The sequence below is a fragment of the Triticum aestivum genome, chromosome 4D (genome assembly GCF_018294505.1).
Source record: "Triticum aestivum cultivar Chinese Spring chromosome 4D, IWGSC CS RefSeq v2.1, whole genome shotgun sequence".
Taxonomy (NCBI): domain Eukaryota; kingdom Viridiplantae; phylum Streptophyta; class Magnoliopsida; order Poales; family Poaceae; genus Triticum; species Triticum aestivum.
Window position 1 is genome coordinate 99,705,746 of NC_057805.1, and position 24,882 is coordinate 99,730,627.

Below are 24,882 nucleotides of genomic sequence, written 5' to 3' on the forward strand. Positions count from 1 at the left end.
GAAGAAAAGGGAGGTGGGTGGCGGCGGCTCGGGAATAGGTGGATGGGACAAGCCTCCTAAAAACTAGGGTTAGGCTGTTTAAATAGCTAGGTGGACTAGCTTAAGGCAAAACGGACCCTCTGATCAAAATTGAACGGTCGAGAAAAATAGGGTGTGGAGTCCAATAAAGAAAACGGAGATGTTTTATAGATGTTTGGGGATGATCCGGACCCAACGGTGATGACTGAGCGGGTCGGGTTCGGGACTGGTTTTGGACACGCGCGAGAAGGGGTTTTGTGCATTGCAGAGAGGCTCAAACGGCTGGACAACAAAAGAACGGTTGGTCTCGAAAGGGATAATGGAGGCAACAGGGAGAAGCGGGAACTACGAACAGACCACGAGTTTAAGAAAACATGCGGATGCAATGCGAATGATGCGATGATGAATGCAACAAACAAATAAATACACGCGATGATAACAAAAAAAACAAGGAAGGCGTCTGGTGCGTTGGTCTTGGGGCGTTATAACACTCCACCACTACAAGAGGATCTCGTCCCGAGATCTAGGACGGCACCGGAGAAAAGCGGAAGAGGAAGAGAAGAGCTAAAGCTAAGTTGCTTCTTTGACAAACGAGTGAAACCACGAACCTTGAGAGGTTAAATAATTTAAAGAAGAATACAATGGAGATGAACGCGATTGCAAACACTCCGTTAGAAAAAAAGGAACAAGGAACATTATGGGAACCTTGTAGGTTGAAGGACATGAAACAAGAGCTTAACGGATCAAAATTAATATGAAAGCACACCGGTAGAAAAGAGAAACAAGGAACACCATGTGAACCTTGGAGTTTGCAAATCTATGAATGACGAGAACAATGGACAAGAAGGAATTGAAACCACTCTGGCTGAAATGAGATAAACAAGGACCAAGGAAGAACAAATTCGGACATCACTCCGGTTGAAGAGATGCAAGACTTGATAAGATGAAAGAACCTGAAAAGAGGACACGACACTCAGGTTAAATGGATAAGCAAGGAAAGAACACGATCTTCACAATTCGAGATGATGAGCGAAGAGAGCAACATCGCAATGACTCCAAAAGAAAGAGTAGAAGATAGATCATTGAAATAAATGAATGGAGAAGAAAATGCCAACTTCTGCCACAAATGATCTTGGAAAGCACCCTTCCAAGAAGGTTAGAACGGAGTTGTTGGAAAACTAACAACGAAAGGAATAAGCTTGTAGTGGGCTTATGGAAAAGTTCTAAAGATAGAGGCAAAATTCTGCCACTACGGAGACAACTAATATAATTGATAACACCAACGAGATGAAAAACTTCTTTCACCAAGAGGGTATGAGAAAACTTGGATCATTGATAAGCACCATAATAGCAAAATTCCTTAGGGAAGGCTTTAGGTGAAATATAACCCAATACAACTCCAACAAAAAGATTGATGGATTTAAAATACCTCATTCTTGACAACAATATGAATCAAGAAACATGAAGGAAATTGTCAAGAGTGACATAACACCACCTCAAATGATAAGGTAGAACGAATTGCACTTTAGAATGCAAGATGAAGAATGCTTGGACTCCATAAAACAAAACATGTGTTGAGCACCATGTTTATTTTTAGAGTATAGCTTGGCTGATCTTAACTTCAAGAGAAATCTTGAAGAACAATTGAAGAATGAAAGGAATCCTTGATGAGCCACCATGTTGATCCTCCATGAAGAACTCCGATAATAAAAGAATGATCAAACGAAAGGGAAAGTTGAAAAGAACTCCGGGAGAAGCCTTGCAATGATTAGATGAAGCTTTGAACTGACATAATTGAAATAACTTGGAGCTCCGGAAAGAAAAATGAACAAATGAGATCAAGAATTTTGATGAATCTCCGGAATAAGGAATTAATCACTTGGATGAAACAAGAATAAGAATTACATTATGCTTAGCCTTCACCAATTTAGATTGATGACAAGCAACGGATTTTGCATACTACTTATTCTCGTAGAAAGGATTAAGATAGATATTGCGCAAACTTGGGAAGGTCTTCATCGAACCACCGGTAGGATTGAAACAACGAATAAATTGATATGATAATGAAGGAATAGAACTCTTGAACGAACCACCGTAAGAATCTGAAAATCAATGAAGATAAGATAAAGAAACATCGGGAAGAATTAGAAAATGAACGAAGATACTTGAGAGAATTTAGATACAAGTGAACGAAGAGATCACGAGCTGATTAGAGAATACTTGAACGGTGCACCGGAATAATATGGAGATGAACGAAGAGACATCAATTTAGAATAATTGGAGAACGAGGCTGAAAACTTGAATGAATAATTCTGAGATGATGGGCTCCGGAGAATCAAACTGAAAAGACTCCTGAAATGCTCCGGATGGGTGAAAAGAGTTCTCACAATCGAAAACAATTATGAGAGGATGGCATAAGTTAGAACTATGAATCTTGAAGAGAATGGAGCAAGATTTAAGAGAAACTCTTCATCGATCTTCAAATGTTGAGAATGACGATGAGAAACACCACCATGAATTGTTGAGATACTCCGGAATGAAAATTAGAAAGGTTGAACCAATGATGAAAAGAATTTGAAAGATCTTGGAGAAAGACATATGACTGGTGATAACCCATTCTTACGTCAAACTTTGAAAAGAATTTTAGAAGCTCCGGGAAAATTAGAAGAGTCAGGTAAGATCCTGGAAAAGACCTGTGGGTTAGGGCCCACTCAAAAGATACACCGTTGAATGATAAAAAGAAAGATTGCACCGGTCGAATTAAATGGCTTGAATGAGATAACAACCTCAAAATCCCTTGAACGGATTGAGAATGGAAAGCACGAATCTTCTGAGATATGTTCAATACTCCGGAACAAATGAAAAGCGAGAGGTGAATGATTAAGGGATACACCGGCATGAGAAAAACATTTGAAACAAGGAAAGGAATGTGACCAACATTGAAGGCCTGAATTTAGTCCACCGGAGAAGAAAAGAATGAAGAATGATAAACTTGAAGCTTCGTGAGCATCTTCATGAGAAATCACCGGTTAAGAACATGGAGCTAAAGAATGAAGAGACTTCACATCCATAAGATGGATACTTGATTAAGAAATCTGAGTGTTTGAAGAAAAAAAGGTGGGAGGGCGGGAAAAACAAAGGCAACTTGGGACGGATGAAACAAACACCGTTGAGAAAACTTAAAATTGATCTCGCAAATGTTGAAATGATCGGATACACTTGAAGAGAAGCACGCCGGTTGGAAAAATTTAACATGATGACCTCGATGATCAAGAAGGATTAGTATTCACATAGCAATATGAGAACACCGTTTAGGAAAAGGTATGGAATCAACACTTGACATCGAAGCAACTCGAATACCACAAACCAAAACAAAACAAAGGATTGGCTTAGGAAATAAGCCAGAAACAAACATATGATAGATCCCATATCGTATCATGTGTGTGTTGGAAAGATATCCTATGAGATACTTGAATTCCCACTTATAAACTCCCGAAACTTTCTGTTTATGCAATCTGGAGTTGGGGATACAGGGGACACAAAATATCTCACCCAAACTAACGATACCTAGATCCAGCTGTATCCATCCTTCAACACATAACCAAGAAACCTTCGAATATCATTTACCTCAACCTTCGAAATGCATCCGTTATAAGAGTTATGGCAATACTCCCGAACTCCCGGCCCAGTACTGGGTGGCGTCGAGGTGATCTCACCAACAACTGCATAAAAGAGATTTTCGATGTCGGCGAAACTCAGGTATTCCAGAACTGCAACGATAAAATTGTGACGACAACACCTCGGAGCTCGACTCCCCGGGACACTGCCATAACCCCTAAATGTCAGGAGGCACCAAGAACAATGTTCTCATCACAAAACCATCGGAATGATTCCAAGATACCCGCGTGATCCTAAATTTTTTTTTTAGTGAAATTTGAGGAGAGAAAGTCAAAACTTCTATGTCAGGAGGCCTCACCAGAGCGACGAAGGGACTGAGGAGTAAAAAGAATGCTACTCTCCAATATATATAATCCTACGACTCAAAACAATTTTGTTCTAGACTCAACAACATCAGCGATTCGATCAAGCAGGGGGCTCCTAAGTCGGGGATGGCTCTGATTACCAACTTGTAACGCCCACGATGCGGCTATATCTCCCACGTGTCGAGGCACGACTTAGAGGCGTAACCGCATTGTGGTTTTGTTGCAAGAAGGGTCATCTTCACACAATCCCATGTAATGAACAAGAATGGGATAAAGAGTTGGCTTACAGTCGCCACTTCACACAATACATAAATAAATCATACATCAATCAGAGTACACACATAGGTTCGACTACGGAACCAAAAGAAAAGAAGACAACCCCAAATGCTAGATCCCCGATCGTCCCCAACTGGGCTCCACTACTGATCATCAGGAAACGAAACATAGTAACGACCAAGTTCCTCGTCGAACTCCCACTTGAGCTCGGTTGCGTCACCTGCACTGGCATCAACGGCACCTGCAACTGTTTTGGAAGTATCTGGTGAGTCATGAGGACTCAGCAATCTCACACCCGCGAGATCAAGACTATTTAAGCTTATAGGAAGGAAAGGGTAGTGAGGTGGAGCTGCAGCAAGCACTAAGCATATATGGTGGCTAACATACGCAAATAAGAGCGAGAAGAGGAGCAACGGAACGGTCGTCAACTAGTAATGATCAAGAAGTGATCCTGAACTCCTACTTACGCACAACCATAACACAAGAACCGTTTTCACTTCCCAGACTCCGCCGAGAAGGGACCATCACGGCTACACACGCGGTTGATGTATTTTAATTAAGTCAAGTGTCAAGTTCTCTACAACCAGATATTAACAAATTCCCATCTGCCACATAACCGCGGGCACGGCTCTCGAAAGTTTATACCATGCAGGGGTGTCCCAACTTAGCCCATTATAAGCTCTCACGGTCAACGAAGGATATTCCTTCTCCCGGGAAGACCCGATCAGTCTCGGAATCCCGGTTTACAAGACATTTCGACAATGGTAAAACAAGACCAGCAAAGCCGCCCGATGTGCCGACAAAACCAGATAGGAGCTGCACATATCTCATTCTCAGGGCACACCGGATGAGCAAGACGTCGGGTTGGCATAGACCCTGGTTGCCCAGGGGGTGCCGGACATCGCTCGTTTTGGACCAGCACTCGAAGGAGCACTGGCCCGGGGGGTAAATAAAGATGACCCTTGAGTCTGCAGAACCCAAGGGAAAAAGGCTTAGGTAGGCAAATGGTAAAACCAAGGTTGGGCCTTGCTGGAGAATTTTTATTCAGAGCGAACTATCAAGGGGGTCCCATAAATCACCCAACCGCGTAAGGAACACAAAATCAAGGAACATAACACTGGTATGACGGAAACTAGGGCGGCAAGAGTGGAACAAAACACCAGGCATAAGGCCAAGCCTTCCACCGTTTACCAAGTATATAGATGCATTAATTAAATAAGAGATATTGTGATATCCCAACAATATCCATGTCCCAACATGGAACAAACTTCATCTTCACCTGCAACTAGCAACGCTATAAGAGGGGTTGAGCAAAAGCGGTAAATTAGCCAAACAACGGTTTGCTAGGAAAGGATGGTTAGGGGCTTGACATGGCAATATGGGAGGCATGATATAGCAAGTGGTAGGTAGCGCGGCAAAGCAATAGAGCGAACAACTAGCAAGCAAAGATAGAAGTAATTTTGAGGGTATGGTCATCTTGCCTGAGATCCCGCTAGGAAGAAGAACGAGTCCATGAAGAAGACAAACAGACGTAGTCGAACGAATCCTCACAACTCTGGAACGAAACCGAAGCTAACGAGAGAAGCAACCCGGAAAGAAACAAACAACATAGTAAACAACCACCACATACACATGGCATGATGCACAAACAAGTATGATGCATGTCCGGTTTAAATATGCATGGCATGCCAAAGTGCACAAACAATACCACAAATTAAGTGGAGGTCAATATGTAACAAGTTGTATATTGACGAAACACCACATTCAAGTTATTTAGTTCGTTATTGTTTATGTACCCAACAATGTTAAATGTTGATTAACATGGCAAGAGGTGAAGCATAAGTAAACTAACTATTTAGGCAAGTTTAAATGAGGCCGGAACAACAAACAACAATTCCGGAAAATCCTCATATGCATATTTTGGAATTGGTACTATTCTGTCCTAAAGCATATTTTAGATTTGTTAAACATGCAAAGTAATGCTTCCATGTTAATCTATGCATTTTTCTACCCCATTTACATATAAAATTTATTTAAATCCGAGCTACGGTTATTTAGTTATGAATTAAATCATTTTTAACATGGCATTTATGCAAAATTAAAGAAACAACAAGTTAAACATTTTTAACATGGATGAAAGTGGCATATTATGAAACTAGACAAAATTCAAAGCATTTTTCATATATAATGTTTTTACAAATGATGCATGGTTATGGAGTTATTGAATGCATGAACTCTAGGGGTTTTCTGCAAATCTGTTTTTCTCAGCATTAATAGGCAAAATCGCAGACAGAGAAAAAAACAACACTGGGCCGAAACTGACTGGCCCAACAGTGCACAGGGGCAAATAGAAGACGGGCTTCCTCACATTGGGCCTTGGCGCAGGAGGAGCTGGGCCACACGCTGTTGCGGCTGCGGGCCTGGTCAACGCTCTCGAGAACGAGCGCAGCTGCTCGTTACTGAAGAACAGAGGCGACAACAGCAGGTTTATGGCGACGGACGGCGGGAACGGCTGCCGGCGACGTGGGACTTGGGCGCAACGCTGGAGAGGAGGCAGGCTGCGGACGCGGCAGGAGGCAAGGGCTCGTGCTCGTCCTTGTCTCCGTGAAGCAGAACGACGACGACGGACTTGGCGCGAGCTCCTGGCGACAGGGAGGGGCGCGGTTGGAGGAGTCCGGCTGGACCTGGAGGAAGCCGTCGACGAGCTTGGCTCCTGCGGACCTGGCGGTTCAGGGAATTGGCGTGGCGGAGGGAGGCAGACACGGCATGGAGGAGCTCCTCTCCCGTTGGGCTCGTGCACGCGGGACGAAGCAGAGGAGGCGGCGCCATGGAGCTTGGCGAGCTCCTGCTCGTTCCTGTGAAGGAGAGAGATGGCCACCGTGAGAGAGAGGGGGGAAAACACAGGAGGGGGAGGAGAGGTCGCGGGGCTGTCGGGGCACTCATCTCCGGCGATGTTCCGGTCGCCGGTGTTGACCCGCCGACGAGGCGGGGTCGAGGGTGATGGGGAGCTGCGGGAGGAGCTCGGGCAGAGGCAGGGGATCGAACCCCTCTCGATCTAGATAGAGTAGGGAGCGGGAGGCGCGGCTACGGCTTGCGGTGGAGATCGAGCCGAGGCAGAGGCTGGTGGATTGGATCGGGGGGGGGGAATGAGGAGATCCCGAGGAAGAAAAGGGAGGTGGGTGGCGGCGGCTCGGGAATAGGTGGATGGGACAAGCCTCCTAAAAACTAGGGTTAGGCTGTTTAAATAGCTAGGTGGACTAGCTTAAGGCGAAACGGACCCTCCGATCAAAATTGAACGGTCGAGAAAAATAGGGTGTGGAGTCCAATAAACAAAACGGAGATTTTTTATAGATGTTTGGGGATGATCCGGACCCAACGGTGATGACTGAGCGGGTCGGGTTCGGGACAGGTTTCGGACGCGCGCGAGAAGGGGTTTTGTGCATTGCAGAGAGGCTCAAACGGCCAGACAACAAAAGAACGGTTGGTCTCGAAAGGGACAACGGAGGCAACAGGGAGAAGCAGGAACTACGAACGGACCACGAGTTTAAGAAAACATGCGGATGCAATGCGAATGATGTGATGATGAATGCAACAAACAAATAAATACACGCGATGATAACACAAAAAACAAGGAAGGCGTCTGGAGCGTCGGTCTTGGGGCGTTACAAAACTACATGGGCTGACCGGCAGAGGTTAACGATGGAGACTGCGCGGCGGCGACGACCTAGCTAGGTTTGGAGTGAGGGAGGGCTGGTGTGTACGTGTGTGAGCGGGGGATTTGGGGTGAGTGAAGGATTTGGGGGTGTGTGTGTGGAGGGGGTCCAAGGTGGTCTTTGAGGAAATGTCGCGGGTACTGAAAATTTTACTAGGCGGGAGTAAAATGGCGGGTCTACCGAAAATTTGGATCAAGGGATTGAAGTAGAGCGGGGCGGGAGTAAAATGTCAGGGTTACTGAAAATTTGGATCTTGACTGAAGCAGAGCGGGAGTAACAGACATCGCACATGGTCCAGACAGACTAATCGTGTGCTATCAAACAGAAAAACCATCTACACGGATGCGGGTAGATATTTTCGAGATTGCGAGGGAGTAGATTTTTTGAGAGAGGGAGGGAAGCCTCGTGGAGCCCAATCTACTGTGATCATGTGGGTGACAGGGGCAGGGGCGCGGCACACGGGTCGTCCTAGGGAACCATGTTTGTTTCGTACCCGATCACAGACGGTTGCTGCATCCGACTCGCCTGCTGTTTATAAATTTGGCCAAAAAAATGCGAGAAAGGGTCAGAACACGAACACACTTGCATGTGGACCAAATATATGTATGAAAAGGGTGGTTTTATGTTCAAATACCCAATGCACAACTTTGATGTGGCACCTGTCGCACAAAGAGCATGTTATTATTGCTATCCCTCCACCCCAAACACACACACTTCATGTTGCTGGGAGGGGAATCCTAGCTATGAACGCATGCCCCCAAATAGCTAGGTCTGACATCTCACCGTACCGTAACACAAAACCAAAAGAAGTACATCAACCCCCTCCCCCCTTTGCTTCCGATCAAATGTGGACTGTGTGCGGGCCCACAGATGTGTTCTTCTTAGATTGGTGACATGACTTACCAACCACACCTGTGTGTGGCCCGATGTGTGTGTGTGTGTGCATGCGCACGCGCATGTGTGTGTCACTACTAGGGAAAAGCCTATCAGTAGCGCGGGTCAAATGCTTAGCAGTAGTGCGGGTGGCCGCGCTACTGATACGGCGCTACAACTAACGCTTAGCAGTAGCGCGGTGTGACCGGTGCTACTGCTATCTAGGGATAGCAGTAGCATTCTTCTCCAACACGCGCTACTGATAATAGCTGTAGAACCCTAGTACAAAGAGCGCTATTGATAAGACCTCGCTGCTGCTAAAGCCATACCCCACGCTACTGTTATTAGTTTCTGAATTTTTTCTTCTGCTCCATATTTTGTGCTGCTGAATTTTGTTTAGGGCTTTATACAATAATCTCTATCATATCATACACATACAAATGTAATCATAGCATATACATAAAAATAGTCTCATCAACTCATGTCATCATCATCATAATCATCATCCAACACAAAGTGGTCTCTTGTCATCATCTCGAAAATAGCAATACATGTCTCGAATACTTGCAACTACATCGTCATCCATCTAAACAATGATATACGCGAGAAGAGCTATCACTATGAGTGATAGCGGAACTATGAAGTACATGAGGCGGCGGTTATGAGTCCTCTCTCGCGCTAGCGTGAACCTCAAGTAACTAGCTTCTGCTTCTTGTCTACTTTTGAAGCCTTTATGGCCGGCGCCCGAGACACCCTCCACTTGTGCCTGACACTCAGGTCATTCGTCGTACACTCCCGGAACCTTCGCTTTGTACACGACATAGCACTGCTTCTTCACCATCAAGAATCTAGGTACCTATTAGAGATGCATCTTCATCAAGAGAATGTACAATCATATATGCAACAAAATATACTTGAGCAACACGAAAAAGAAAGGGTTAGCGACTAGATGCAACATATAGTAAACATACAAATAATGAACGCAGTTTCATCGTACGCAAACTAATTAACTAGAGGTACGCAGGTGATTGTACCCAAACTAACAAAGTAGCGTTACGCAAGTTCGGCAGGGACCATGGACATCACAAAGTTTCATCGCTACAGAAACTATACAAGTTCAGCTGACACATGTCATCATCATCGGCATCGTAAATCACTAGAAGTTCCATCCTTCCATATCATCGAGGATGGACCCTAGCTTCTTGAACGGCGTGAGGTCCTAACGTTGCATGCCTATGCGAGTTCGGAAGTCAGCTCGTGATATAGGGCCGTGGGGGAACATCCCCTTCTCATAGACGACTTCTTTCATGATGATCGTCGCAATGTCCCTCTGGATGCGAAAGAAGTCATCTCTAAGTTTATAATCCGTTTCTCCATGAGATTTTACCCACTTGCGGATATGATCATCGTTTTTGCCTGTCATGCGAAGCTTTTGGTGATCCGTTCTGAACTCCATCATGAGATGGAGGAGGTAGAATCCATCGTTCTTGCTTGGTTTTGGGACATGGATGCAGCAGAAGTTACTTTTATGCGAGAAACCCAACTTCTTGTTCCTTTGTTTCCTGATCTCAGGTGGCCACCCCTAATGTTGAAGACTTGGAGAGCATCATCTAGAATATTCATTACGTAGGTGTAGTCCTTCTCGTAGTTTCTTGTAGGGTCGAAATACACGGCGTGGGAGACTCGTGGGTAAATAACGATAAGGACGGCGCGCCCGTTGCTGCAGGGAAAAACACCTGAAATTATTCTCCGTATGAGCGAATTTCAGTGTACGAAAGGGTTGTCTGGCACTGACTTGCTTTGGATGATAAGGCAGGAGGACAATTTCCTTGTCCTTATTATGTACCATGAAGTTTTTGAGGTACTACCTAGTAGTTTTACGCTCAAAGTCGCCGAGACTCAAGAAGGACTCATGCATGTAGTATGGATCCGCCACACAGATTTGCGAGACTTCTTCTCTCTTCATGACGGAGCTCATATGTAGCGCAAAAAGGCGGACGATTGTAAAATCGAGCCGCCTTGTCAGAAACATCTCGAAGATATGGTCAAACCGCAGGAAGAACACCTCCGCGGGCCGTGTGTTGATGTAGCACTTCCCCTCAGGCACACGAGCCGCGTATGTCGGATATCCTGGATCCTTCGAGGCTAGTAGGCTTTTCTCAGTCGACAACAGATGGTCGTGCAGTCTCCTGAGATCCCCTGATAGTGCCTCCAGTAGTTTCGGCGGTAGCATCAGCTCGCCCGCGACATGGAACATGGCCGCACCTTTGATGGGTACACACTCTTCAAAATCCGTTGTCTGGCTACTATGTGCTCTGGCTTGTTTGTAGGCAGCTGAGACTATCTTCCCCGGTCTCTTCCTCTCCTTTTTCTTGGGCTGACCTTCCAGACCCTTCCTTAACCCCTGCCCCAGTGTTGTCGGGCTAAGCACTGTACGACCCCCGGCTATTTGAGCCCGTGTTGAGGCGGCATCTTCAGGCGTGTCCTGTGAGGATTGCATGAAGAGAGACTTCTTGCAATCCCTACTAGGACATTCCTGCCCGGGCAGATCATCCATATCCTCATCAGCATGCTGATAGCCCGAGTTGTCATATGGCAGACGACTCATATCTAAGTCACCGTCATAGGTCCCTGTATTGAGGAAACTCATTGGGTCCTCCTCCATCTCATCATCCATTCTTTTTTCTACGGGGGCGATTACATCAGCCACTATTGGACCCCCCCTTCATCACGTCATCCACTGCTCTCACCCGGCACTACAGGCGCTGGTAATTGCGTAGGCGGGGTGGTGGTGTCCATACTTGCTTGTTGATGTGTGGTTATTGGTGTGCTCTCAGCCGGCTCTCTCCAGACGAAGAAGATTCTTCGGCCATAGCAGCATCCAACCCTTGCAGCTTCCAATCCGCAGCGGGGTCTCGTCTTCGTCTCCCCCTAGCCATACTGGAGGAGGCAAATCCTCGTGCCCCGATTTCACACTCGAGAATGTAACCCTGAAGTGCTCACCGGGCATCGGCTGGCCCTGGAACATGAGTTCCAAGGGCTTCGTTAGCACCCCCTTTCCCACGTCCACCTGCTGGCCTTTGATCAAGTAGAGTATGGTGCACGTGGTTTCGTCGGCCTGCAAACACATGTATGCGGCGTAAAACATCCGAAAGGCAACGAAAATGGAATATTCTAGATATATGTTGGTGCGACATGTAATTACCGTGAGGGCATCGAGCTCAGCCAAAGACGAAGGCCTGCGTAGCGTGCCAGAGACTGAGGACGGGCTGCTATGAGCGGGTGCGGGTGCGGGAGCAGGCATGGTTGCGTGAGCAGGTGATGGTGCGGTGGTGTTGTTCACCGAGTTCCTCCCGACAAAACTGGGCATGGGGAAATCATCTACCGTCTTGTCTGGATTTTCCTTCGTCTAGTTGATGATAGCCGGGATCAAGTTAGCAGCAAAATCATTACTGCAGGCATGTATAGCTGCATCGACTGCCTGCTGTAGCAACTCATTTTTCTCCTCGGCTGCTTTTTTCGCGTCCTCGGCTACTTTTTTCTCGAACACAAGCTTCACCTTCTCATCGATGTCCGCTTGACTAAACTTCCTTTTCTGCTTCTTGGCCTCCGGGCCCTTGTTGTAAAACACCTTCCACATGGCGCCATCTCCGGCGCCGTGCACACGTTCATATTGCGGCCGCTGGCCCAAAGGGAGTCCCTTAAGTTCGTTCAAGGCCTGGTTGAGAGGGGTGTCCCACTTGGGTCTCATCTGCGAAGTAGGGCTTTCGGCCACAAGCTGGTGTTGCTTCTCCTGCACAAGGAGTGTGAACCGTTTACAAATGTGTAGTCGACTTGATTAGGAGCTAAATGTAAGGTGGTAAAAGAATAATTACCAGTATTCTAATCAATTTCCTCGTGATCGGGTCCGTGTAAAAAACCTTCTTTTCCTTGTCCCACTTGTAGCGGGCCCTGATGAAGTTGGTGAACTTCACGAAGGGGTCTGGGAGACTCGTGGCTTCACGTTCTGCGTCCTCCTTATCCCATATGGGCCTTTTGCCAAGGTACCTACGGCTTCCGAGGCGATGCTTCCCCGTGTTCCATTGCTGAAGGCTCTTGAATTTTGCATCCTTAGCCTCACTGCCTCGGTAGCACAAATGTCCTTGAACTTTTCGAACTCCTCTGCCGTAAGTGTCAGATTTTCCTCCAGAATCTTGCACAGGGGTTCCTCGGCCTCAATAGCTCGTTTCACCCTCCCTTTCCAGGAGGCCAAATCATTGCGAGCATGCCCATGGCGTGATTCTTAATATTTTTCATCTTCGGATCATCCGACGGTTGTTCTATGCTATCATCCCGGTCGGGGAACTTGAATCTCTTGTGCAACTTCGTCAGGAGCAACTGCCTCAAATGTTCTTTACTCCTTAGGTCATCGTCGTTGATGCTCGCGCATTCCCGCAGGATGCATCCTACTTGGTTCCCATAGCACTTGCGAGGTTCTTCCTAAAGGAAATATGCCCTAGAGGCAATAATAAAGTTGTTATTTATATTTCCTTATATCATGATAAATGTTTATTATTCATGCTAGAATTCTATTAACCGGAAACTTGATACATGTGTGAACACATAGACAATACATAGTGTCCCTAGTATGCCTCTACTTGACTAGCTCGTTAATCAAAGATGGTTAAGTTTCCTAACCATAGACATGTGTTGTCATTTGATGAACGGGATCACATCATTAGAAAATGATGTGATGGACAAGACCCATCCGTTAGCTTAGCATAATGATCGTTAAGTTTTATTGCTATTGCTTTCTTCATGACTTATACATATTCCTCTAACTATGAGATTATGCAACTCCCGAATACCGGAGGAACAGCTTGTGTGCTATCAAACATCACAACGTAACTGGGTGATTATAAAGATGATCTACAAGTGTCTCCGAAGGTGTTTGTTGGGTTGGCATAGATCGAGATTAGGATTTGTCACTCCGAGTATCGGAGAGGTATCTCTGGGCCCTCTCGGTAATGCACATCACAATAAGCCTTGCAAGCAATGTGACTAATGAGTTAGTTGCGGGATCATGCATTACAGAACTAGTAAAGGTACTTGCCAGTAACGAGATTGAACTAGGTATAATGATACCGACAATCGAATCTCGGGCAAGTAACATACCGATGACAAAGGGAATAATGTATGTTGTCATTGCGGTTTGAGCGATAAAGTTCTTCGTAGAATATGTAGGAACCAATATGAGCATCCAGGTTCCGCTATTGGTTATTGGTCGGAGATGTGTCTCGGTCATGTCTACATAGTTCTCGAACCCGTAGGTTCCACACGCTTAACGTTCGATGACGATTTGTATTATGAGTTAGTGTTTTGGTGACCGAAGATTGTTCGGAGTCCCGGATGAGATCATGGACATGACGAGGAGTCTCGAAATATTCGAGAGGTAAAGATTGATATATTGGACGATAGTATTTGGACACTGGAATGGTTTCAGGACGTTTCGGATATTTATCATAGTACCGAGGGGTTACCGGAACCCCCCAGGGAAGTAATGGGCCAACATGGGCCATAGGGGAGAGAGAGGGGAGCCCACAAGAGGTGGAGCCCCCCATGGGCTGTTCGAATTGGACAAGGGGAAGGGGGCGCGACCCCCTTTCCTTTCCCCCTCTCCCTCTCCTTCCCTCTTTCCCCCTCCATGAGAAGGAAAAGGGGGGGGGCGAATCCTACTAGGACCAGAGTCCTAGTAGGACTCCCCCCTCATGGAGCGCCCCCTGGTGGCCGGTCTCCTCCTCTCCCTCCTTTATATACGTGGGCAGGGCACCCCTTGGAGACACACAATTTGTTCCAAGCCGTGTGTGGCAAATCTCTCCACGGTTTACTCCTCCGGTCATATTCACGTAGTGCTTAGGCGAAGCCCTGCGCGGATCACATCACCATCACCGTCACCATGCCATCGTGCTGACGAAACTCTCCCTCGACCCTCTGCTGGATCAAGAGTTCGAGGGACGTCATCGAGCTGAACGGGTGCAGAACTCAGAGGTGCCGTACGTTCGGTGCTTGATCGGTTTTATCACGAAGACGTTCGACTATATCAACCGCGTTAAACTAATGCTTCCGCTTTCGGTCTATGAGGGTACGTAGACACACTCTCCCCCTCTCGTTGCTATGCATCTCCTAGATAGATCTTGCATGATCATAGGGATTTTTTCGAAATTGCATGCTACGTTCCCCAACACTTCCGGCTCTAATGGCTCAAACTTGCCAGGGGCCATCTTTGTGATCACCAGTCGTCCGATGCCGAGTTTGTTAGGTTTTCGTAGCCTCTACTTCTTCTGCTTCTTATTTTTGGTAGCGGCATCAGCGCCGGTACCTTCCCCGCCGGTCTCGGCGCCGCCATCGGTGCCGGCGCCATCGGTGTCGATGTCGGCGTCAGTACCATCATCGAGGCCGACCTGCAAACCTTGTCTGTGATTAGCAGACAAAAACTCAAGGTAGTGTTGTTCACCCTCACAATCCATCTCGTCTGCATCTTGGTGAGAAGGCCTGGTTTCTTTCGTTGTTCGACATGTTTCCTATGATTAAGTCTCCTTGTTTAATTCTAAAACTATATAAAAAGAAACGACATAAAAAATATCTATGTTTGCCAGAATGTCGTTTCTCAGCAAATCCCGACACTCGATATGCCTACTTTCTAGCACAAGTCATGCCAAAATTCATGGAAAATTTCAGCATGACCTTTGTTAAAAATGGACATATCGAGCGCCTGAAATTCACCGGAACGGAAATGAATCAACATTCCGGTGAAACATAGGCCACTCGGATCATTTACCCTACACATAATCATCATTTTCCAGATATGACGTGTCCAAATCACATGTCCACATATCACATGTCCACTTCAAAATTGCATATTAAAGGAAGAAAGAGTGATTTTCAACTAAAAAAATTCAGCCTACCTAAATTTGAAACTAAAAAAATTCAAAATATCACATGTGCACATAGCACAAGTCATTTTTGTTCACAATATTTGAAACTAAATCCAGCCTACCTAAATTTGAAACTAAAAAAATTGCTTTAACTAAGGTTCATACTAATTCTGTTTTTTTAATAGCAACAATGACTTAAACTAAAAAAATTAAATAGCAACGGTTGCTTTAACTAATCTGTCCTAGTTTGAAACCTAGGGTTCGTACTAACTAGGGTTAATCCTAACTAAGGTTCATACTAACTAGGGTTCAAATTGCACCTAGGGTTCATAATATAGCCAAATTAACCTACTAGTTTGATACCTAGCTAAATTCGTAACTAAATAAATAACCTAATTGACCTACTGCCCTAACTAAAACCTAACTAAACTAACCGAAGAACCCTAGCTAGCAGAGAGAGGGGGAGCGGTGGGGGGCTTACAAAGGGTGCATGGGTGAGGAGGCAGGCTGTCGGTGTACAAAAGTAGGGGTTCTCCTTTTGACCCTTTACTTGTGCCTGGGCAGTCAGAGCCACGCGCTGCGGCCACACGAAGCAGGGCAAGGGAGGGAAGCCGGAGAGAAGCCGAAGTACAAGACAGCTAAGGCAACGCCAAGGCCAAGAACACAAAGAAGCAGAAGGACGAAGCAGGCTCCCCCGGCAAGACCCTTGTCGTGGCAGCCTCAGCAGCCCCGACAAGATCCTTGTCGGGGCGGCTCGCCCACACCAGCAGAGTGAGCCACCCTCGAGCCCACGGGCTCCAACTCAACCAACCACGTTGGAACTAGGGCTCGGGAGGCACCTCCGTGGTGGCATGCAGATCTTTGTGAAGACAGGGAGTGTCCAAGATCAGATAAGGATTGAAAGACGACGATCCTCGGCAAGATCCTTGCCAAGGAGAGCCACAAGACCCCCGGCAAGATCCTTGCCGGGGAGTACAGCGCGCCACGGCAAGACCCTTGCCGGGCCATCCGGCAAGGCCCTCACCAAGGACGCCAGCGGGGCCATTGCCAGGCCCGCATCAACCAAGTCTCCATCGCCGTTCGCATGCAGCTGCCAGCCCAACCAGCTGGGCAGGCACCTGCGTGGCAACATGCAGCTCCCAGGCCAACTCATCAACCGCCTGCGTGGCGGCATGCAGATCTTCGTGAATACCCTACCACCGTGCCACCTCAGCTGCCTGCCTGCCTACATGGCGCCGCATGCATCGCTGGCCAGGGCGCGTGTCGAAGCGAGGAGGAGCAGCGACGGACGGGACGGGCCTCGCTCCCGCCCCCGATAAAGCTAGGGGACACCTCAGCGGCGCATTAAATGCATCTTGTCCTACATTACGGGCGACAAGCTCGCAGTACTTTACGCCTTTCCACCTCCTGTGTGCCACTGTGGCAGCCCCTTTCGACTATAAAAGGAGGCCCATGGCATACTGGAGAGGGATTCGGCTCTTTTGAACCACGCAGCCACCGCAGCTAGTTCGAGAACTCAAGAACACTCAATACAGCCACCAAAGCAGGACTAGAGTTTTATGCATCCTCGCGGTCCGAAGCTGGGTAAACGATCCTTGTGCTGATTACTAATCCAGCTCTTCTCACAACCCTGCGCCCCGACAACTGTAGTAGGGATTCTTGTGATCCCCTAGGTGTCGTTCCACACCGACATCTTTGGCGCGCCAGGTAGGGGGCGCAATTGTGAGAATTTGGTCTAGTCGTTAGCCTAGCATTTTCTTCATCGCCGTGGCTCCCAAGAAGAAGACGGCCACGGCGATCGGCTCGTCGGGGGCCGAACAGCCCGTGCCAGCGCGAGCGAGCAGCGGCCCGGTCGCGGACAGAACCCGAGGCGCGGTCCGCGAGCACCAGCATCGCCGTGGCAGTCAGAGCCTAGCGAGCGGCGCCATTTTTGCGCCAGACGACGGGCCGCACGCCACCAAATCCAAAGATGGGGTTGGGCCCCCCGCAGGCGGCGCGGGGCCCTCCAGGAGTGTCGTTGTGCCGCCCACGGGCGGCGCAGCAACCTCCAGTACGCCCACGCTGGCGACCACTGCGCGCTCTTTCCATGGTGTGCGCGACGAGCAGCGTCACCACGCCGGTGACCCTGGACACCGCCGTGGGAAGAGCCCTGTGCGTCATCCTCGGGACGAAGGAGTTCAGCATGCCCGCGGAAGTGCTGGCGAAAATGGCATGCAGCCGCTGGGTCATGATAGAGCTCCTTCTAACGTGGTTAGAAGTCGAAGCACGCCACGGTCCACGTAGCTGTCGCCGCCACCTATGCCAGCAGAAGCTTTGGCGCGCGCGTAGCTGCTCCTCGAGTTCCCTCCTGCTGCGGAGAAGCTCGACGAGTGGAGGGCCATCATCCGGAGCCTCGTTGCCATCGCCAACAAAGATGATCCGCGACCGGCGGGACCCTCGGGCCGGCGCTCCACCGAGCCACCACATTCCAGCGCTGGGAGGACCGGGGGTGCTGCGGTCACGGTGCACTCTCCTCCTCCTCGCGAGCCGCCACGAGCGTCAGCTCGTCGTGACGACACTTGTGATAACATCTCTATAGCGTCGTCCGACCCGCGGACCCACCGCGACCAGCGCCAAGTTCTTCGAGAACGAGCTCATGAAGATGCTCCAACCACTATCTAGCGCCTGCGTGATACACGCCACTAGTCGGACAAGCGGGCGGGACCCGCTATGGACCACCCAGCGTCGGGGGGCTCCGGCGGCCTACCTTACGAGGTGGGCTGCCCAGCCTTCACCCGTGAGCTGCGGTAGTTCCAGTGGCCGTCCCACCGCACGTTCAAGCCCGATGTCGGCGAGAAGTACACTGGCAAGACCCATCCGTCCGAGTTCCTCAGCATCTACACCATCGCGATGCAGGCTGACGAAGCTCTCGACGGCAAGGTGCTTGGCAATTACTTCCCGTTGGCACTGAAGCCCAATGTTATGTCTTGGTCGATGCACTTGTCGGCGGATTCCATTTCTTCTTGGTTGGATCTGTGCCATGAGTTCGTTGGCGCCTTCACTGGAGGCCACCAAGCTCATGGCTAGGCTAGTGATCTGCATATCATTCCCTGGAAGGAAGGGGAAACTTTGCGCAAGTACATCCAGAGATTCAGCCGGGTGCAGTACAACATCCCCGACGTTCATCCTGCCGCTGTAATCAGCGCGTTCCATCAAAATGTGCGCAACCGCAAGATGCGCGAAGAGCTGGCGATGACCAAGGTTAAGGATGTGGCCGAACTCTATGTTCTGGCCGATAGGTGCGCCCGGGCTGAAGAGGGAAGGAAGTACCCCGGCGAGGACGCCGGCGCGGAAACCGACTCTACTGATGAAGACACCGCCGCCCCCACGAAGAAGGGCCAGCGTCGCAACAGGAAACGCAAGGGCAAGGTCGTGCTTTCCGTTGAAGGATCTAACGACACCGGCGCTGCCAAGAAAGTCAAGGCAGACGGCCCCGGCAAGGAGATTGCCGGGTGCGTCGCCTGCCGGGCCTTAGCAGCTGCCGACAAGTGGAACTAGTGAGGAAGGTGACAGCACCGTCAGCCATCAAGTTCTTCAAAGGACTAGTCTGCCGTTTTGGTGTGCCAAACAGAGTCATCACCGACGACGGCACGCTGTTCACAAGCCACACCTTCATGCAGTACATTCAAGACCTCGGCAGCAAGGTATGTTTTTCTTCCGTGGCACACCCCCGGAGCAACGGCCAAGCAGAGAGGGCGAATGCTGAAGTGTTGCGAGGCCTGAGAACGAAGACCTTTGACAGGCTGCACAAGAGCGGAAGGCGCTGGATTGATGAGTTGCCAGCGGTTCTTTGGTCGATCAGGACGACGCCAAATCGAGCCACCAGTCAGACACCCTTTGCCCTAGTATATGGGGCGGAGGCAATTCTCCCCACGGAACTCATATACGGGTCACCTCGAGTGCTCGCTTATGATGAGCTTGAGCAAGAGCGGTTGCGGCAAGATGACGCGACGCTCCTTGAGGAAAATCGTCTTTGGGCGGCTGTGAGAGCAACACGCTACCAGCAAGCTTTGTGCCGCTACCATAGCCGTAAGGTTCATGCCCGAAGCTTTGAGGAAGGCGACCTTCTTCTTCGGCGCGTTCAGTCGGCCAAGAATTCCAACAAGTTCACACGGAAGTGGGAAGGCCCTTATCAGGTAATACAAGTCACCAGGCCTGGCGCAGTCTGCCTGGAGACCGAAGATGCTGTTCTGGTGAGCAACTCCTGGAACATCGAGCATCTTCACAAGTTTTACCCATAAGGCGCAGCTTTCCGGGCCCACTGGCAAGCCATCTTTTGTACAAGCCTTGCCGGCAAGGCATGTAACCCTTTGTACAAAGCCAGGCGCAGACCCTGAGCACAAATAAATGAAGCGCTGGCGCCCTAAGTTATAGCATGCATGCTAGGTCGAGTCTCTTCCTTGGTTAGGGTTGATAGTGCTTAGTGGCGACTAACCCCTAGCCTAGAGGTCGAGTGCGCGTCTCTCTGTTCTTTTCTGCCCTCCTTTGGTTCGTAGGGCACATGGGCACTTCTGCTAAGCTACTTGGAAGAAAGGGAACGGATCGGCGTCCCGAATCCGGCAAACCAGAGTTGCCAGGGGCTGCAAATACAAGGATCCAACCGCGGCAAGACAAGGTTGCCGGGCGCTGCAGATCCAGATAAGTCTTTCATCCTCTGTCATGCATTTCGGTACAGAACTGGGGCACGTGAAACCTCGTTTTATCTCCAGGCTACCGTGCTCCCCCTTTTTCCTATACCTAAGGATTATCTCCTGGGTCCGGATTTGGTTGTAGCCGCGGTGGCAAGGAGATAGAACGAGGAGCCTAAGCCCACTTCATCCCTGTCTCCGCCAAGGGCGCGAGAATGGTCGAGCGAAGTGAGGGGGACGGCAAGGCCTGTTGCCGGGAGAAAAACATTTATCTTATATAGTAACAAGGATTCGCTCCTTGTCGCGGGGTCCACCCACGAAAGAAAAACCCGGCAAACATCCCTTTTTCATTAAAAACATCCCACACAGGTACAGTTTGTACGGAATGAAAAACATGAGCAAGGGGATTACAAGTTCTAAAATTAACGAAGGCCCGAAGGCTTAAAAACTAAAAAAGAGATGAGATGCCCGTAATCCCTTTCTTGTCCCTCTCCTCAGGAGACAGGTCAAGAAGGCGAAAGGGCAAAAGGGGCGCCTAGGCGAGCTACGAGCAGCAGAAAGCACCAAGAGAACACCTCGGTGGCTACCCAAGGGTGGGCCGGTGATGACGGTGCCGGGAAAGGAGCTGGAAGACGAGGCGGCAGGTCGCCGAACACGCGACGAAGGCGTCGGTGTCCGCGTACTCCGAGTTGACGGCCTTGCCGCCCGCCCTCTTCCTCTTCCGCAGCCTCCCGACGCCAGCCGCCCAAGGAGACGGCCCCGAGAAGTTCAAGGAGCTGGCCCCTCCCCCGGCAAAACTCCACCGGAGGAGCGGCCAGGTGCAGATGCTGCTGCTGCTGCCGCACCCGCCCGGGCGCGGGGCGTCCGACGCCTAGTCGGACTCGTCCCCGTCATCTGCCCCGCTGTCCTCCTCGTCACTTTCGCTCAAGGAAGAGCTTCCATCGTCGGAATCTCCGTCAGAGGAGCTCTCCATGCAGCAATTCAGGCGAGTTCCAAGATCCCCGAAGACCTTGACGGAGAGCAGGCCGTCCTCCATTAATTTGAAGTAGAGGACAAGCCCCGCCGTCAGGCCGTGGATGCGAGCGAGCGTCTTCCATCCACGGGGAAGGTACATGACCCGAGGAGCCGGGAAGTCGATGTCGACCCGCGTACCCCCATTCCCGCAGCCCCTCATGTGCAACCTGAGGGTCTGGGGCGGGTCACGCTCCATCTCCCGAGCAAACGGGGCGGGAAGATGAAGATGGCGTCGCGGAGGCTGGCAGCCTGATGAAGAACTCGCGGGGCTGGTCTCCAACGTGGCCCTTCATCGGGAAAGGCATCATTGGTGGGGGCGAGGCCGGCGCGCCGCCCCGTCCTCCTCTTCCCCGAGCACCACGACCTCTGCCACGGCGTCGCCCACGGCCTCGCCCGCTCCCCCTTCCCCTCGCGCCCGGCTCCAGCACCGCGGGCTCAGGAGGAGGAGGGACGCGCTGTCGAGCGGCGACCCTTGCCGCCACCGTCGAGGGACCGGGGTTCCCTTTCTCCATGGCGGATGAGAGGAAGAAGCAGAAGCAGGAGGAGATAGAAGATAGAAGAATGCGGGATGCCATCCCCCTCCCTCTCCTTATAAAGGGGCGGGGTCGGGGCTCGGCCGCCCCGCTCGGCCAATCCAGCCACCAGAAGCGTAGGGAATCGAGACCGACCCGCTACCCCAACCAGCGACGGCCCGGTTTCCCGTTTCCACCGCTTGCTACCCCAGGCGCATGAAGGACACGTGGAGAACGTGCAGAACCGAGGGGACGGGTGAAGCGACCTCTCCCCACCCCGTGATCGTGGGGTGTGGACGCCTTGAAGACCGTGACCCGGCCCCATTCAGTAAATGGGCCGCGCCTTTACGGCTCTCCCTCTTCATGGGGAAGGCGCGAGCCGCCCCTGTATCGCGATGTGACGCATGCCTGCGAAAACCGCCCCACGCATGCCGCCGACGTCACGCACACCCCCTTCCCACGTCACTCATTCAACACGGGTCATGGGGAAGCGCAGCGGACGAAGAAGTTACTATGGTGAAACTCCGCCCCGCCTGCCCACGCACCATTTTGGGCCTGGCCCAGCAATGTGTCACGCTTATGTGTGCCCCATGCTCGGGGGCTCCAGTCGGTGTAAAAAAGTAGGGGTTCTCCTTTTGACCCCTTTACTTGTGCATGGGTAGTCAGAGCCACGCGCCGCGGCCACACAAAGCAGGGCAAGGGAGGGAAGCCGGAGAGAAGCCGAAGTACAAGACAGCCAAGGCAACGCCAAGGCCAAGAACACAAAGAAGCAGAAGGACGAAGCAGGCTCCCCCGGCAAGACCCTTGCCGGGGCAGCCTCAGCAGCCCCGACAAGATCCTTGCCGGGGCGGCCCGCCCACACTAGCAGAGTGAGCCACCCTCGAGCCCACGGGCTCCAACTCAGCCAACCACGTTGGAACTAGGGCTCGGGAGGCACCTCCGTGGTGGCATGTAGATCTTTGTGAAGACAAGGAGTGTCCAAGATCAGATAAGGATTGAAAGAAAAAGATCCTCGGCAAGATCCTTGCCGAGGAGAGCCACAAGACCCCCGGCAAGATCCTTGCCGGGGACGACAGCGTGCCACGGCAAGACCCTTGCCGGGCCACCCAGCAAGGCCCTCACCGAGGACGGCAGTGGGGCCACTGCCAGGCCCGCATCAACCAAGTCTCCACCACCGTTCGCATGCAGCTGCCAGACCAACCAGCTGGGCAGGCACCTGCGTGGGAACATGCAGCTCCCAGGCCAACTCATCAAGCGCCTGCGTGGCGGCATGCAGATCTTCGTGAAGACCCTACCACCGCGCCACCTCAGCTACCTGCCTGCCTACATGGCGCCGCACGCATCGCTGGCCAGGGCGCGTGTCGAAGCAAGGAGGAGCGGCGACGGACGGGACGGGCCTCGCTCCCGCCCCAGATAAAGCTAGGGGACACCTCAGCGGCGCATTAAATGTGTCTTTTCCTGTAATACGGGCGATAAGCTCGCAGTACTGTACGCCTTTCCACCTCCCGTGTGCCACTGTGTCAGCCCCTTTCGACTATAAAAGGAGGCCCATGGTATATTGGAGAGGGATTCGGCTCTTTTGAACCACGCAGCCACCGCAGCTAGTTCAAGAGCTCAAGAACACTCAATACAGCCACCAAAGCAGGACTAGGGTTTTACGCATCCTCGCGGCCCGAACCTGGGTAAATGATCCTTGTGCTGATTACTAATCCTGCTCTTCTCACAACCCTGCGCCCCGGCAACCGTAGTAGGGATTCTTGTGATCCCATAGGTGTCGTTCCAAACCGACACAGGCCGGACGACCGCGGAGGTTGGGAGGTCGGGGGCGAGGGCGAGGTTGCCGGGGTCGGGGGTTCAGGGGCGAGCGCTGGAGCCGGGGTCGGGGGCGAGGGCGACGTCACCGGGGTCGGGGGCGAGCGCCGGGGTGCGGCAAGGGCAGGGCTCCGGCGGCCACGATGGGGGAAGAGAGAGTGCATATTTGGGGGAAGAAGCAGAGGCGGGAAGAAGCAGAGAGTGGGGATTTGGGGGGTTAATCCAACACAGGAGTAGTGCGTTTCCTCAAAACGCGCTATAGCTAAGTTATCTATAGCGCGTTTAGCCAAAAAGCGCTACTCCTATCACAGGTAGCTAAAGCGTCTTTTCCTTTATTTTCTCTCCCTTTTCGTTTCTTCTTTTTCTTTTCTTTTCTTTTCCTTTTTTTCCGAGAGCGGGAATGAAGGGAAGGTGATACAATGTATATAACTAAGGCGATATATATTGCATCATTTGACAGCTAAGTATGTATACAAAATAGGAACATATATATTACATCATTTGACCCATGCATAACGGTTAAGTGTGTACACAAAATAGGAACATATATATTACATCATTTGACCCATAAGGGTTCCTCAGCGTCGACGTTTTCGTTTTTGAGTGAGCTTCTTTCCCTTCTTGTTCGTTGAAGAATAATTGAGCCCCTCATTATGACTTTTCCTTTTACATGGAGTACGATCTTTCTTAGGTAATGTAGTATTGATTCTTGTTTTGACGTATACTTCATCGTCATCATCATCTTCCCTCATTGGGTTGCCGTACTGGTCATAGTCTTCCTCATTGGCGACTCCATCCATTCCAATGATGTTCCTTTTGCCTCTCCTCATGATAACACGGCTGGGATTGCACGGGTCAGTTATGAAGAAGCATTGTGTCATGTGCTTAGCGTGTACCCATGGCTCGTTTGTTGTGATAGCGTTCACGGTAGTGCTCTTGGCGTCGGGTATAGTCATGGTAGTGAAATACCGGTTCTCTCTTTCGACATTCTTAGCCCATCTGACACGGAACATCGTCGCATTGTGCAGTCCAGAGTAGTCAAGCTCCCAGATCTCCTCAACCCTTCTGTAAAATCTCTCGGTTGCGTCGAACATGCATTC